This window comes from Carya illinoinensis, chromosome 3, assembly GCF_018687715.1.
Source record: "Carya illinoinensis cultivar Pawnee chromosome 3, C.illinoinensisPawnee_v1, whole genome shotgun sequence".
NCBI classification, from domain to species: domain Eukaryota; kingdom Viridiplantae; phylum Streptophyta; class Magnoliopsida; order Fagales; family Juglandaceae; genus Carya; species Carya illinoinensis.
The window spans coordinates 3,038,786-3,055,414 of NC_056754.1; the positions used below are offsets into that span (position 1 = coordinate 3,038,786).

The 16,629-nt window shown below is 42.5% G+C and overlaps 1 pseudogene; it reads left to right on the plus strand.

Annotated features, from left to right (window-relative positions):
* The first annotated feature begins 807 nt into the window (after window positions 1-807).
* Window positions 808-16,388, plus strand: LOC122305684 (annotated as a pseudogene).
* Window positions 16,389-16,629: the final 241 nt, after the last annotated feature.

Genomic DNA, 16,629 nt, shown 5'->3' on the forward strand with positions numbered 1-16,629 from the left:
AATTAAGTAAAAAAAATTTTAAAAAAATTTTGGATAAAGAATTTCGGTAGATATTCTCTGTGAAACTAATATTTTCCTATAGAAAGGATTAGAAGGAAACAGAATTTAAATATTTTGTAGTGATAAAGAGAGACAGCAATCAAGTCGCTTTTTGTTCTTTAATTGTAAGTCTGAATTTTACCGTACCTCTCGTCCCATTTGCTTCTTTTGTCTTGTTGGAATCGAACCCACTTGATGGCTTTCCCTTTTTCCAATAAACATAGCTAGGCGAAAGCAAGGCGCATAAACAGTGTATACTCTGTCCATGAGTCTTGCCCGTGCGCACGGATTCCGTGCGTTTAGCATTTTTTTTTTCTTCCCAATATGTAGATTTCAAGGTCAACTTGGTGCATTTTCTTTGCCACCCCTTTCAATAAGTTTGAGTATTCCGGTTAAGTCAACCATGGCGTTTGAAGAACCAAATGTCAAACTTTTTATTCATTTCTCCCTCGAACTGACAAATAATACGTAACTGTTGCCGATGGGCCCAGGAGAAATTGATAGGTTAGAGGTTTTAAAACAGAAAAAAACATCAACTTGGTTATTGGTGGTGTTGGGAAGAAAGAATTGTTAATACCCAAACACGTGTTCTGTATCTGATTACCCAGACACTTGTTCTGTATCTGATTTTTCTTTTTTCCTGCGGGGTCTTTAGATAACAATAAAAGTGATTGGTTTTCTAAAACTCTCTCTGTGTTTCTCCCTATACAAGGAGATTGAAGGGCGGGTTTTCTCCATTGTTTGTAATTACTTGTTTTTTCAAGAGAGATGAGAGGTGTTCTGACTATTACCTTCGTGCTTTCTCAGCTGCTACTGATCAATCTTTGCTTTTCACATCCCTTGTGTACTAATATGAGTAGGTGTTTCTCCTCCATATCTGCACATTTTTAGTTCTTTTTACGTTCTTCTTATTTGATGGCCAAAAACTGGCATACTGACATGAAAACTGGGGATGTAGTAGTAGGTTGGATTTCTAATGACTTATATTGGCAATCAAATTAAGCATTGATATATTTATTAACTCGTTCAAATTATCCACGTTTATGATATGTTTGCAGCTTGACCGATTTCATAGCTTTTCTATTTGAATAGGATCACCTTTTACCCCAAAGACCCCGATTGCTTTCTGTCAATACGATGGTAGTGCTTGCTGTAACCATACTGAAGATATGGAATTACATAATCAATTAAAGCAATGAATGTTTCAGATGTTGGTTGCACTTCACTTCTCAAATCAATACTCTGCGCGGTAACTTTCAACTGATTATGGAACGCACTTGTTTGTAGACGTTATTGTGCTTCCAATCTCCATCTTGCATGTGAAAAAGTTGTTCTGTTTTTTTCCTGTTACTTTTCTTATATTTTTTATGTTATATGATTGAATAGTCATTTCTAACTTCTCGCATTATTACTGCTATTTATTGCAATTCCTTTGATTGTAGCTATGTGTAATTATGTGTAATTGGTTTATATCATGTGATTCGATGATAAGAGAAAGGAAGCCTCCCACGCACGACAAAACACCCATAATGCTTGTTTGGATATTAAGTGAACAATACATCGTTCAATGAATCAAGCATGGCATATGGTTTAAGTATTGATTAAACATAAGTGATAGAATAATTACAGTTAATAAATTCCAGCAATTTTGTATTTATGAGAAATCAGCACTTCACTGAGAGCCTTTGAAACAATTACAACATATGGCATAGAGAAAAACAGGACGTTGATTTCTGCATTTTGGATGAGAGTTTGAAACTTGCAGCCAAATAGAATTCTCACCATTAATTGCTCGCATGAGCCTTCAAGGCTCAGTTGCAACTAACATTGTTAGTTTTACTGTTTATACCTATTATTACAGATGTGGAAATATTTTTCACACTAACATATATCAGTAGATATGAATGGCAGAGATGTGATTAGTTCTCAGCAGAACTATACCGAATTGAATCGGCACCTCGGAAGGTTCCTGTTCTCTGCAATTCTACTGTTTCCGCAAACTCACCTCAGTCCCAACTCACAGAAGTTGGCTTTTGTTCAAAGGTATGGGATGAGTGCAAAAATGTCTCTATATCAAATTCTCTTTTTCCATTGCAAGATAGAGGTGGAGTGCCACTTAATTCTACTACAAAGATGGCTGATATATGGCTGTCAAAAAGTGCTTTCTGCAATGAATTTGGAGGTGCTTCTGAATATGGAGCGGTTTGTTTTGATGGTGGACTGCTTGTTCTGAATCATACCGAAAATCTAAGGTGGAACGCTTGTTCTGAATCATACCGAAAATCTAACTCCACCCAGTGGTATTTGCCTTGAGAAAATTGGAAATGGATCCTACCTTAACATGGTAGCTCATCCTAATGGAACAAATCAAGTCTTCTTATCTCACCAACCTGGTAAGATATGGTTGGCAACTGTTCCCGAGGAGGGATCAGGAGAACTATTAACAATAGATGAATCAAATCCTTTTCTTGATTTGACTGATCAAGTATATTCTGAAAGTGAGTTTGGGCTGATGGGAATAGCATTTCATCCCAACTTTCAAGAGAACGGTCGCTTCTTTGCTTCATTTAACTGCGACAAGGTTCAGTGGCCAGAATGTTCAGGAAGATGTTCATGTAACTTAGATTTAGGATGTGATCCTTCGAAGCTAGACTCTGACAATGGGGCACAGCCCTGTCAATATTCCAGCGTCATAGCAGAGTTTACTGCTAATAGTAGCACATCACAACCTTCCTCGGTAAATTCTGCATGGCTTTTGAGGAGTCATTTCTCATAATTTTACTGCTTACTGGTTTGAATTTTATCTAAATTACAAGTAACAAGTATCAAACCCAAAGAAGTCAAAAGAATATTCACTATAGGCCTTCCATTTACTTCTCACCATGGTGGTCAGATTCTTTTTGGACCAGAAGATGGTTACCTGTATTTCATGATGGGAGATGGTGGAAGTGTTGGTGATCCTTACAACTTTGCACAAAACAAGAAGTCATTGCTCGGAAAGATTTTGAGGCTTGACATAGATAATATGCCAAGTAATTACTGGCATAAGGCATTTTTTACTCTTGTAGGGTACAAATACTTCTCTATGTTTGTTTATGGCTAGGGGATCAATCGTTATTTTCTTTATCATGAGCAATGTTGGTGATAATAAACAGAAGATCTTTCAAGAGTTTTGCTTCAGTGAAAGGACAGAGGCGGTTTTGGGCATTTAAATTTTGAAATATGTTTAAGCAAACTCATGTTACTCAAATGACCTTTTGACTTCCAACAGGGTTCCTGTTTCTCCATTTTTAAACTTTCAAATCCACTATTTCTTGACAATATAATTAGGTGTCTGTCAATGTGATATCAAATATAAATCTTGTTGAATCTAAGATTTCAAGTTTTGTATAATTATATATCTACACATGGATTTTGATGATAACAAATGAATTCAAATAATAAAGAAGTTTCAAGTTCAAGTTGTCTACACAATGGAATCAAGCACATCAAGGAAACAAGCATGAGCAAGAAGGGAACAAATTCACATTAAAGTTATAAAGTAATGTTGTAAATCTCTTCAAAATTTGAAATTAGGATTAATGCTCAAAATTAATATTTTATCATAAAGCATTAAAATACATTTTCCACATGTGCATGAATATTTTTGAAAATTAAATTTGAAAATTTTGAAAGATGATTGATTGTCATCTTTTACATGTGCATGCCTTGATTAAAGGATTGAACTTTGAAAATATTAAAGATGATTGATTGTCATCTTTCACATGTGCATGTTTTATTTGAATATTTTCAAAAGTGATTGATGCTTTTTTTGACTTATGCAAAAGGTAGATGATTTTGTTTGAAATATTTGAAAAGTAAAGTGTGCTCCTTTTGTCATATGCAAAAAGTAAATGATTATGTTTGAATTTTTTGAAAAATAAATGATGTGCTCCTTTTTTCATATGTAAAAAGTAAAAGATTAGGTTTGAAGTTTTTGAAAAATGAATGATGTTGTCTTTGACAATTAAAAAAGAATAATCTTTTATTTGAATTTTTTGAAAAAGTGAATGATGTTGTCTTTGACATGTGAATCTTTTTTAATTTGAATATGAAGTCTCATATGCCTATAAATAGATCATTTGAGAGTTTCACATTCACAACATCCAGAGCATACAACATTCATTCAAAACTTTCATTCTCTCTTCTCTAAGCATTGAGCCTTAATCCTTGTTCATTTTGAGAGATATAGTTTACGTTGTATTATTCTTATTTCACTCATTGAGGAGTGTTTTCTGATAACCTACCCACTATTAGCTCTTGTATCAGAAAAGGGTGTGTATAACTCTTGTGCGTGTAGAAAGTGTTCTACACGGGGAATAGTTGAATCACCACGTGTAAGGTGATTGCAAGTATAGAGGGTGTTCTACACGGATCCTTTGTAGCATTGTTGTTCAAAGGTGTAATAGGTTTCTATCTTCACCTGAAGGAGGTTGAATAGTGAATTTGAGGATCCTCAAGGGGTAGCTTGAGGTGAGGACGTAGGCAATGGGCCCGAACCTCGTTAACATACTGAGTTTGCTTTTCTCTTACCCTTACTCTTTATATTTATTACTGTTTCGTATTTTGTTTATATTTTATATTCTATATTTGATTTATAATTGTTATTTTTTTTTAAATATAACTCAATTCACCCCCTCTTTTGTGTTAGTCATCTGGGTAACAAATCCTGTGCAATTGAGACCTGCTTGTTAAGTTCGTTATAGTGGGGCCTGTATTTTCTAGAACAAGAGATTAGGTGGAATATCACTTGAAGTTTTCCGGTCTTCTTTTTAATATTGTTTTTCACTAAAGCAACTCTCCTTGTGCATTTCCTTTGGAATATATTGCAGATGCAGAGGTAGTTTCTGACCTTGATCTATGGGGAAATTATTCTGTCCCTGGAGATAATCCATTTGCTGAAGATAAGCAATTGCAGCCTGGAATTTGGGCCATATGATTTAGAAATCCTTGGAGATGCAGTTTTGATTCAGAAAGGCCTTCCTACTTCCTGTGTGCAGATGTTGGCCAGGTTGGAAGGCTCCAAGATTAATTTTCTTCCACACGACTATTTTCTTTTCCATGGTTTGTTGCTTTATATGCGTGCACGTGCACACACAAGTATGTTTCTTTTTAATGAGAGCTTCCTTTAAGATCCATTACTCTTATCTGATATAATACCACTAAGTCATTGATCTTGCAGGAGCAATATGAAGAGGTGGATATAGTCACCAAGGGTGGTAACTATGGATGGCGTATTTATGAGGGCCCCTTTCTTTACAATCCCCCAACTTCTCCTGGGGGAAATACGTCTGCTAGATCTATTGACCCAATCTTCCCTGTAATGGGTTACAACCACTCTGATGTAAACAAAGCTTTAGGATCTGCATCTATCACAGGTGGTTACTTTTATTGGTCCATGAATGATCCGTGCATGTATGGAAGGTAAATAGACTACATTTCTTTGATTTATGAGAAATTATGTTACTACATCTTACTTGGTTTTTTTTTCCCATCATTTAGTTAGCAATTAGCATTGTAAATGCACAGATGACCATATTACCATAACTTTTTAGCAGGGTTATTTTTTTTCTTCATTTCTTTTGAGGTAATATATACTTTCAAAAGCTGTCTTTTTGCCCTGCATAAAGAAGATAATACCATAATATTCAAACATACTACAATGCAGAAGTAATTCAGTGTTGACAATACATGTGTCTCACTCTAGACAATAACTATGAAATATGGAACTCTTTTGTTTCTGCACGACTTAAATCTGTTGGAAGTTCTAAATTTTGATGGCAATGTGTTTTGCCATTGTCAATGTCATGGACAACACAAGTACCTCTATGCAGATTTATATGGTGGTGGCGGTGGAATGTGGGCAGGTACAGAAAGTGGGAACTTCAGCAGCACTCATATTTCTATCACTTGTGCTAGAGACTCTCCTATCCAGTGCAGCACTGAAGTAGGAATCTCTCTCCCCTCGGCGTCACTGGGGTACATATTCTCTTTTGGTGAGCATAACAGCAAGGATCTCTTCACCCTGGCCAGCTTGGGTGTGATGACCCGCTTTTGAGTGTATTTTCGCTGAAATAATTGTTTTTATTTTAATTAATATATTAGTTTAATTATTTTAATTTAATTACGTTTTTTTTTTAAATTAGTTTTTAATTTAATTTAATTTATTTGATGTTGTGTTTTATTTCTTTTAGTTGTTTTTGTGGTTTTTAATCTCTTTTGGCGGTTTAGTTTTGTTTCCCGGAATGAAGATTAGATCTCCTCTTTTCCCTACATCTCTTTTTCTTTTTTCTTTTTCTTTTTCCTTTTTCTTTTTTTCTTCTTCTTTTCTTTTTCCTTTCTTTTTCTTTTTTTTTTCTTCTTTTTCTTTTTTTTTTCTTTCTCTCTCCCGTGTCGTCCCCCCCGAGCTCTCTCTCTCTCTCTCTCTCTCTCTCTCTCTCTCTCTCTCTCTCTCTCTCTCTCTCTCTCTCTCTCTCTCTCTCTCTCTCTCTCTCTCTCTCTCTCTCTCTCTCTCTCTCTCTCTCTCTCTCTCTCTCTCTCTCCCTCACGCCGAACGTCTCTTCAGCCCAACCCAGTGCCGTCCGGCCACCGTGTGGCCCACCACCGGTCCCAAACTCTTCCCCTCCCTCCGGCGCACCACCCCTCCAAAGCCCACCCCCAACCGGCCGGCCGTTTGGCCGGAAAAGCTTTCAAAAGGCTGCACGGATTTTACTCCGATCCGCCGCCGTCACTCCACCTCCGGCCACCATTTCTTCACCACTTCATCACCGGTCCCTTGCCGTTCTAACCCACCCATTTCTGGCCTCCAACGACCACCGGAACAGCTCCTACGAGCTTAGTTTCCGATTTGCATTTTCCGGCCATTTCCGGCGATTCCGCCGCCACCCACGGCCGTTCATCACTTCCAATAGCTTCACAACCATCCCTAGACCATTCCCTATCAGTTTCGTGTCCTAGTTTGTCCCCGTTCAAAAGTGAGTTTTTCACAACCCACGGCCACAGTGAATTTTCACTGTGACGTTGCTTTTCCGGCACCGTTTGCAACGCCGCGTGTTTTCTAAAATTGCCATATAGCGCTGTAAGTATTTTCCAAACCCTATTTTCAGATTTAAATATATATTGCTCTTTCAATTAATTAATTTGCTGGTTGGTTGATTCCGGACTGAGTCCGAGGAGTTCGGGGGTCGGATGGATGGAGGACAGAGTTGCTTGATTTATTGTTTTATGATTGGCTGCTTGTTTTGTGCGTTGATTATTGCATTTGCATGGGGCATGCACGGTTATTTTATTTTATTTGAGAAACCCTGTTTTGCTGGCGTGATTGGATTTTCGGGTGCGTGTGTCTCACGAGCCCAAGCCGGGATGGGTTATTATCTCGGTGGAGCTCCTCTGGTCACTCGGGAGTGGATAATACTGAGTGACGTCCCCTGAGTTGTCGCTGGGCGACGACGGGAGCGGGGCTAGAGGATGGCCCGGCCAGGTACGCGCAGTGCGCGAGTCTGGGCATCGCTCTACTCACCGACTCTGTGGCCCTTCGCTAGCGAGGGCTAGAGGATGGCCTGGCCAGGTACGCGCGGGGCGCGAGTCTGGGCATCACTCGTTTAGGTGTCACATGCGCGGTCCTTACCCGCGGTGTGGCACTTAGCCAGGGTGTGCGGATGATCCCTAGGGGAGATCATGGTGCATGCATAACCGGTGTGTTTTTATGGTTTTCGGATGCGGGCCATTTTCTGGGAAAATGACGAGTTTTGGTTTTGAGGCTTTTGATCCATTTTCGGGGAAAATGGTGGTTTGGGCCAAATGGGTTTTTGGCGTGCGTGGAAAAAATGTGGTTTTGCGGGGCATGTGCATTGGTTTTTCTTGCATCCATATTGTTTGAGTTCTATGTGTTTTTATCTGGTGGTGTTTGGGTTTTACTTACCTGCGGTACCATTTTTTTCATTCCGTAGCTTTTGGTGCAGAGTTCGAGGAGGAGGAGGAGGAGGCTGAGCCCGAGGATGCGGCTCCGCCGGGTTGCTGATGCTATGTCTTATCTTTGTTTAAAGCTGTATTTGTGTTTTTGTAATATTTTATCTATGTACGTTTTAAACAGCTTGTATTACGTTAAGAAAAATTCTGGTACTTAGTTATGACTTTCGTTATCCGCTGCGTGTTCTTTCGTGCACATTTGTTGCCTTTGCACACACTCGGCACCCGTCGATAGGATGGTGACCCGGGTTGTCACCATCCGGACGTCTCGATTTCCCCGTGTTCGGGCGTGGGGATTTGGGGGCGTCACAGGTGGTATCAGAGCGGTTTGGCTCTGGGTAAAACCACATGTCCCGTAGGCAGTACCAGAATGCTTTTTAAAGTTGTGTTTTAAAAATTATGTTAAGTACAGTTGTTTTATTTGTTTTATTTGTTTGAGCTTGTTTGTTTGTTTGTATTTATTTGGTTATGTTTTTGCAAGTTGGTTTCTTTCGTTTCTTGCTGTGTGGTGTGGTTTTGTTTTGTTGGTTTTATAATGGTTTTATTTGTTTTCTTAAAGGAGGGTCAAGAGTGGTGTTGTGACAGGAAAATGGGGAGACCAAGGAAAAATACTCAGGAGCCACGGGACAATACCTCCAGGGATGACTCCTTAGCCGAAGCAATACGGCAGATGACAGAATTTATGCAACAGAGTGCGAGGTCTTAACAGGCAGGGCCTTGGCCACCACAAGGACCTTGGCCACAACAAGGGGGTCCTTGGCCACCATCAGGAGGACCTTATCCACCGTCAGGAGAGCCTTGTCCGCAACAAGGAGGGTTTTGGCCACAACCAGGAGGTCCTTGGCCATATCAGGGATGGCCTTGGATGTATCCAGGAGGGTCCAGTAGCATGGTGCAAGCCGGATGCACCTATGAGCGCTTCCTGGCCCATAGGACTCCACACTTCACTGGAAATGAGGATCCACTTCAGGCTGGAAAATGGATCAAAGATCTGGAGAAAACCTTTGAGGTGTGTGGATGCACTGAGGCGCAACAAGTACTCTACGCCAGCTATCTCTTGCAAGGTACTGCTTCTGATTAGTGGGATACCAAGAGGGTGTTGTTGGAAGCTGAACTGGGATCTTTCGCTGCGGTGACCTGGCAGCGTTTCAAGAAGGAGTTCAATGACCGCTTCTTTCCCGCAACGGTAAGGAAGCAAAAGGCAAGAGAGTTCTCCAATCTGGTCCAAGGGGGCGCGACAGTGGAACTATACGCTCGGAGGTTCATAGAACTTGAGCGGTTTGCTCCTCACCTTGTTGCCACTGAGGAGATGCGAGCAGATCGTTTCCAGGAGGGGTTGCGTCATGACATACGCTGTATGGTGGTCAGCCATCGGATATCCACTTTTCAGGAATTAGTGGATGTGGCCACCCTGGTGGAACGAGAAAACAATCTGAGTATGGGCTCCCCTCCAGGGCATAAGAGGCGGAGTTTTTCTGGTGAAGGAAGCAGCTCGGGTTCGCCTCAGAAATTTGTTCAGCGGATCGGGACTTGACCGCAAGCATCTTCAAGTGTTCGCATGGGAGGACGTGTGCCTGTATGCGGAGTCTGTAATAGAGCCCATGTGGGTGAGTGCCCTTCTGGTGGGGCTCGATGTTATAATTGTGGCCAGCAGGGTCACTTTGCCAGAGAATGTCCAAGAGCAGCTCAAGGAAGCCGTGGAAGTGGGCGCGGTGGAAGGACAAACCCGAGACAAACAGTGCAAGCCCGGGTTTATGCTGTCACACCCGGAGAGGTGGATGACGAGGCACCAGCGACCCATGATGTTGGAGTAATCACAGGTATGGATTAATATAATTTTAAGTTGGATTTATTTCTTTTGGTGTTTTTGGTTTATTCTTTGCTTTTTGGATTTCATGGGTTGTGTGTTTGGTTCAGGAAGAGTCCGTTTGTATGAGTTTTATGCTTGTACCTTGTTTGATTCCGGTGCTTCACAATCGTTTGTGTCTTCCACGTTTGCACGGGTGTGTGATTTGGTCACAGAACCGTTGCCGAAGGCTATGGTAGTGGCTCTACCCGATGGTGAGATGGTGTGGTGTTCCAAGGTTGCTTTGGGATGCCCGTTAAATTTTGAGGGAAGGTTCTTGGATGCGGATTTGGTGGTGTTCAAGCTGTTGGGCTTCGATATTATCCTCGGGATGGATTGGCTATACCGATATTCTGCGAGTATTAATTGCAGAAGTCGGATAATTAGCTTTCAGCTTCCAGATGGTGATTGTCTGGAATTTGCGGGGAGTAGATTAAAAGAAAAGCCAATGATTATATCGGCGATTCAGGCAAGACGAGAGATTGCATGGGGAGCGGATGCATTCTTGGTGCAGATGGTGTCCACGCCGTCTGAGAAGAAGTCTTTGGCAGACATCCCAGTTGTGGAAGAATTCTCCGATATGTTTGTGGATGACTTGCCCGGACTACCCCCTGTTCGGGAGATGGAGTTTGTTATAGATTTGGAACCTAGAGCGGCTCATGTGCATAAAGCTCCTTATCGCATGGCACCGGCTGAATTGAAAGAGTTGAAGACTCAGTTGCAAGAACTGGTAGAAAAGGGATTTATTCAGCCTAGTACGTCGCCGTGGGGTGCACCAGTTTTATTTGTTAAGAAGAAAGATGGAACCCTCTGTATGTGCATTGACTATCGGGAATTGAACAAGGTGACCATCAAAAATAAATACCCTCTCCCGCGGATTGATGATTTGTTTGACCAGCTTCAAGGAGCAGCCGTGTTCTCTAAGATTGATCTGAGGTCGGGATACTACCAGCTGAGAATCAGAGACCAGGATGTGCCTAAAACTGCTTTCAGGTCGAGGTATGGGTATTATGAATTCAAGGTGATGCCGTTTGGGTTAGCTAATGCCCTTGCAGCGTTCATGGATTTAATGAATCGAGTGTTTCGACCTTATCTGGATTCCTTTGTGGTGGTGTTCATTGATGATATACTGATTTTTTCCCGAGATGTTGAAGAGCATGTGTATCATCTTAGTCTGGTACTTGAGAGATTGAGAGAACACCAGCTATACGCCAAGCTCAGCAAGTGTGAATTCTGGTTGGAAGAAGTTAAATTTCTCGGGCATGTAATTTCCCGGGGCGGAGTGGCAGTTGATCCTAGTAAGGTAGAAGCCATATTGTCATGGCAGCGCCCGACAACAGTGCGCGAGGTCAGGAGTTTCTTGGGGCTCGCCGGTTACTACCGAAGATTTGTAGAGGGTTTTGCTCGCCTATCTGGACCTCTCACAGCTTTGACTCGGAAGAATACAGAATTTGTTTGGTCAGAGAAATGTGAGAGAAGCTTCCAGGAATTAAAGAACAGGTTGACGACGGCACCAGTGTTAGCACTCTCAGAACCGCATAAGCCATTCGTAGTCTTCAGTGATGCGTCTAAGTTCGGTTTGGGTTGTGTCCTTATGCAGGAAGGACGGGTTGTAGCCTATGCATCTCGTCAGCTAAAGGACCACGAGAAGAATTATCCGACGCACGATCTAGAATTGGCTGCGATTGTTTTTGCCCTTAAGATCTTGCAGCACTTCTTGTATGGGGAAGCTTGCGAGGTATTTACTGATCACAAGAGTTTAAAGCGTTTGTTTTCCCAGAAAAATCTGAATATGAGGCAGAGGCGATGACTGGAGCTAATCAGTGACTATCAGTGTGAGATCAAGTACCATCCGGGGAAGGCTAATATAGTTGCTGATGCTTTGAGCCGGAAGTCACATTTGGAAGATGAAGCCGAGCCGTCAGAATTGGAGTTGTTGCTTTGTGGGATGAGAAGGCTCCTTATAGAGAGTTCGCAACAAGTAGAGATTTTGTCTTCAGTTCTTGATATTCGGGTAACTGATTTTGAAGAATTGAAAGCTCTCCAAAGAAAGGATCCGAAGCTGCTGAACATCAGGAAAAGAGTCCGAAAATCTCGAGGGCCGTTGCATTATAGCATGGATAATGATGGGATACTTCGGTTCCGAGATCGCAGAGTGGTCCCAAAGGACTCAGATTTCAAAGAACGGATCATGGCGGAAGCTCATGCGGCCCCGTATTCAGTTCATCCCGGCAGTACAAAGATGTATCGAGATTTGAAGAAAAATTACTGGTGGGATGGAATGAAGAAAGACGTTGCCTTATATGTGGAGAAATGCCACACGTGCCGTCAGGTAAAGGCCGAGCATCAGAGACCTGCAGGTATGCTCCAACCCCTCCCGATTCCTGAGTGGAAATGGGATGATATCACGATGGACTTCGTGGTGGGTTTGCCGAGAACGCCTAGTGGGAAGAATTCTGTTTGGGTGATTGTGGACCGGTTAACGAAGAGTGCTCATTTTCTGCCTGTTAATAACACCGACTCTTTGGGTAAGTTGACCCGTTTGTATGTCAAAGAGATAGTGCGACTACACGGCGTACCAAAGAGTATAGTGTCGGATCGAGACCCGAGGTTCACATCGCAGTTCTGGAAGAGTTTGCAGGCAGCTTCGGGTACTAAGTTGAAGTTCAGTACTGCTTATCACCCGCAGACAGACGGCCAGTCAGAGCGTACCATTCAGACCCTGGAAGACATGTTGCGAGCATGTGTCATGGAATTCCATGGGAGTTGGGAAAATCATTTACCGCTCATTGAGTTTGCCTACAATAACAGCTTCCATGCGACCATTCAGATGGCTCCCTATGAAGCTCTTTATGGGAGAAAGTGTAGGTCGCCCTTGTGTTGGGATGAAGTTGGGGAGAGTAGGGTAATTGGACCCGAAATAATTCAAGAGATGCAAAGCCAAGTCCGGATCATTAGAGATAAAATGACGGCAGCTCAGAGTCGTCAGAAAAGTTATGCTGACACAAGGAGGAGAGAGTTATCTTTTGGAGTTGGTGATTGGGTTTACCTTAAAGTCTCTCCCATGAGAGGTGTTAAGCGTTTTGGTAAGAAGAGGAAGCTAGATCCGAGGTACGTCGGCCCTTTTCAGATTCTGGAGAGAGTAGGGTCCGTCGCCTATAGAGTTGCTTTGCCAGATTATTTTGGGGATGTTCATGATGTCTTCCACGTATCATCCCTGAAGAAGAGCTTTGGACAGCAAGAGCCACGTTTCGTCGACCCAGCAGGTATTCAGTTGCAACCGGATCTCACTTACGAAGTTGTTCCGTCGCAGATTTTGGATTGGAAGGAGCAACAGTTGAGGTCCAAGACGATACCTTTAGTTAAAATGGCTTGGGGAGATCCGTTAGCTCAAGACTTCTCTTGGGAGCGAGCATCGGACATGAGGGAGCAGTACCCGTATTTGTTCGAATAAGGAAGGTATGTGTCTTAATCTTGATCACAGATGGTTTATGTGCTTTCTTGTGGCTTGCTTTAAGTTGGTGGTTGATTTGTAATTTCGAGGACGAAATTGTTTTTAAGGAGGGGAGGATGTGATGACCCGCTTTTGAGTATATTTTCGCTGAAATAATTGTTTTTATTTTAATTAATATATTAGTTTAATTATTTTAATTTAATTGCATTTTTTTTAAATTAGTTTTTAATTTAATTTAATTTATTTGATGTTGTGTTTTATTTCTTTTAGTTGTTTTTGTGGTTTTTAATCTCTTTTGGCGGTTTAGTTTTGTTTCCCGGAATGAGGATTAGATCTCCTCTTTTCCCTACATCTCTTTTTCGTTTTTCTTTTTCTTTTTTTTCTTTTTCTTTTCTTTTTCCTTTCTTTTTTTTTTTCTTTTTTTTCTTTTTTTTCTTTCTCTCTCCCGCGTCGTCCCCCCCGAGCTCTCTCTCTCCTCCCTCTCCCTCTCCCTCACGCCGAACGTCTCTTCAACCCAACCCAGTGCCTTCCGGCCACCGTGTGGCCCACCACCGGTCCCAAACTCTTCCCCTCCCTCCGGCGCACCACCCCTCCAAAGCCCACCCCCAACCGGCCGGCCGTTTGGCCGGAAAAGCTCTCCAAAGGCTGCACGGATTTTGCTCCGATCCGCCGCCGTCGCTCCACCTCCGGCCACCATTTCTTCACCACTTCATCACCGGTCCCTTGCCGTCCTAACCCACCCATTTCCGGCCTCCAACGACCACCGGAACAGCTCCTACGAGCTTAGTTTCCGATTTGCGTTTTTCGGCCATTTCCGGCGATTCCACCGCCACCCACAGCCGTTCATCACTTCCAATAGCTTCACAACCATCCCTAGATCATTCCCTATCAGTTTCGTGTCCTAGTTTGTCCCCGTTCAAAAGTGAGTTTTTCACAACCCACGGCCACAGTGAATTTTCACTGTGACGTTGCTTTTCCGGCGCCGTTTGCAACGCCGCGTGTTTTCTAAAATTGCCATATAGCGCTGTAAGTATTTTCCAAACCCTATTTTCAGATTTAAATATATATTGCTCTTTCAATTAATTAATTTGCTGGTTGGTTGATTCCGGACTGAGTCCGAGGAGTTCGGGGGTCGGATGGATGGAGGACGGAGTTGCTTGATTTATTGTTTTATGATTGGCTGCTTGTTTTGTGCGTTGATTATTGCATTTGCATGGGGCATGCACGGTTATTTTATTTTATTTGAGAAATCCTGTTTTGCTGGCGTGATTGGATTTTCGGGTGCGTGTGTCTCACGAGCCCAAGCCGGGATGGGTTATTATCTCGGTGGAGCTCCTCTGGTCACTCGGGAGTGGATAATACTGAGTGACGTCCCCTGAGTTGTCGCTGGGCGACGACGGGAGCAGGGCTAGAGGATGGCCCGGCCAGGTACGCGCAGGGCGCGAGTCTGGGCATCGCTCTACTCACCGACTCCGTGGCCCTTCGCTGGCGAGGGCTAGAGGATGGCCTGGCCAGGTACGCGCGGGGCGCGAGTCTGGGCATCGCTCGTTTAGGTGTCACATGCGCGGTCCTTACCTGCGGTGTGGCACTTAGCCAGGGTGTGCGGATGATCCCTAGGGGAGATCATGGTGCATGCATAACCGGTGTGTTTTTATGGTTTTCGGATGCGGGCCATTTTCTGGGAAAATGGCGAGTTTTGGTTTTGAGGCTTTTGATCCATTTTCGAGGAAAATGGTGGTTTGGGCCAAATGGGTTTTTGGCGTGCGTGGAAAAGATGTGGTTTTGCGGGGCATGTGCATTGGTTTTTCTTGCATCCATGTTGTTTGAGTTCTATGTGTTTTTATCTGGTGGTGTTTGGGTTTTACTTACCTGCGGTACCATTTTTTTCGTTCCGTAGCTTTTGGTGCAGAGTTCGAGGAGGAGGAGGAGGAGGCTGAGCCCGAGGATGCGGCTCCGCCGGGTTGCTGATGCTATGTCTTATCTTTGTTTAAAGCTGTATTTGTGTTTTTGTAATATTTTATCTATGTACGTTTTAAACAGCTTGTATTACGTTAAGAAAAATTCTGGTACTTAGTTATGACTTTCGTTATCCGCTGCGTGTTCTTTCGTGCACATTTGTTGCCTTTGCACACACTCGGCACCCGTTGATAGGATGGTGACCCGGGTTGTCACCATCCGGACGTCTCGATTTCCCCGTGTTCGGGCGTGGGGATTTGGGGGCGTCACATTGGGGGTGTATAGAGTTGTTCGTCCTAGTCGCTGCAACTACAATTGCTCCAAGGAAAATGTTACAGATCTTGAACGTCCAACTTCTGCTCCTTCTCCTCCTCCTTCCAACGCATCAGGGAGGCGGTTTAACAATTCATTGATGGAGCTGGTGCTCTTAATTATTTCCTCCTTGCTCTTCCTGTAATCGAAAATAATCTACGTGGGCCCACTTATTCGAATTTCCCATTTAAAGCCCAATTATGTACAAGAAGTTTAGAGCTCTGGTCCAGTATGTGGGCTCGTGCTGAGACATAATGACCCACGATCTTGTGGGTCCAGAGACTAACGTAAAGTGGCTAAGCCTATCACATAAGTCAGCTTCGCCTCCGTCTTGATTCTTAAACCTGGTCCTTTTGTGAGAGGTTGGACTCTGACCAATCCCTCTTCTCAGGCCTCGTTGTGATTTTATATTTTTCAACCAAGAAAACATCTAGCTCGACATAACAAAATAATGCAACAGGGAAATGCCTCTTTTTTTTAGTTACTGAATCGAACACTCTCTCAAAACACAAGAATATTTCATATCCAAGTGGACCAAGTGCCTGCTTTTTGTAGACTGTACTAATTATAGTTGTAAGAATTTTTTGAATGGAGGAATCATCCTTATGATCATCAGGATCTCTTTGAATGTGCAAAGAAAAACTGTCTTGTAGTAACAAGCACTATTTAAATCTATGAATGGAGGAATCATCCTCATGATCATCAGGATCTCTGGTTCAGCTCGTTTTATGTCATGATGAGTACGACAAATGAAAACATAAAACTTTATGTATTTTCCAAGCCAAAAAAAAAAAAAAAAAAAAACAGCCAGGCTGTCTTCTATGAAGAATAATGCATGATCTTGGCCGCTTTGCGAATATTCTTCCATTCTTAATTAATTGTAATTTTTTTTTTTCCCTTCTCCAGTCCATGAGGGAGTTGGTGTATGGGCCATGCCGCCATGAGCTTAACTTGTACGTACAGTATTTAAATCAGAATGCGTAATTAAACAATAACCCAAGCTAAAGCATAAACT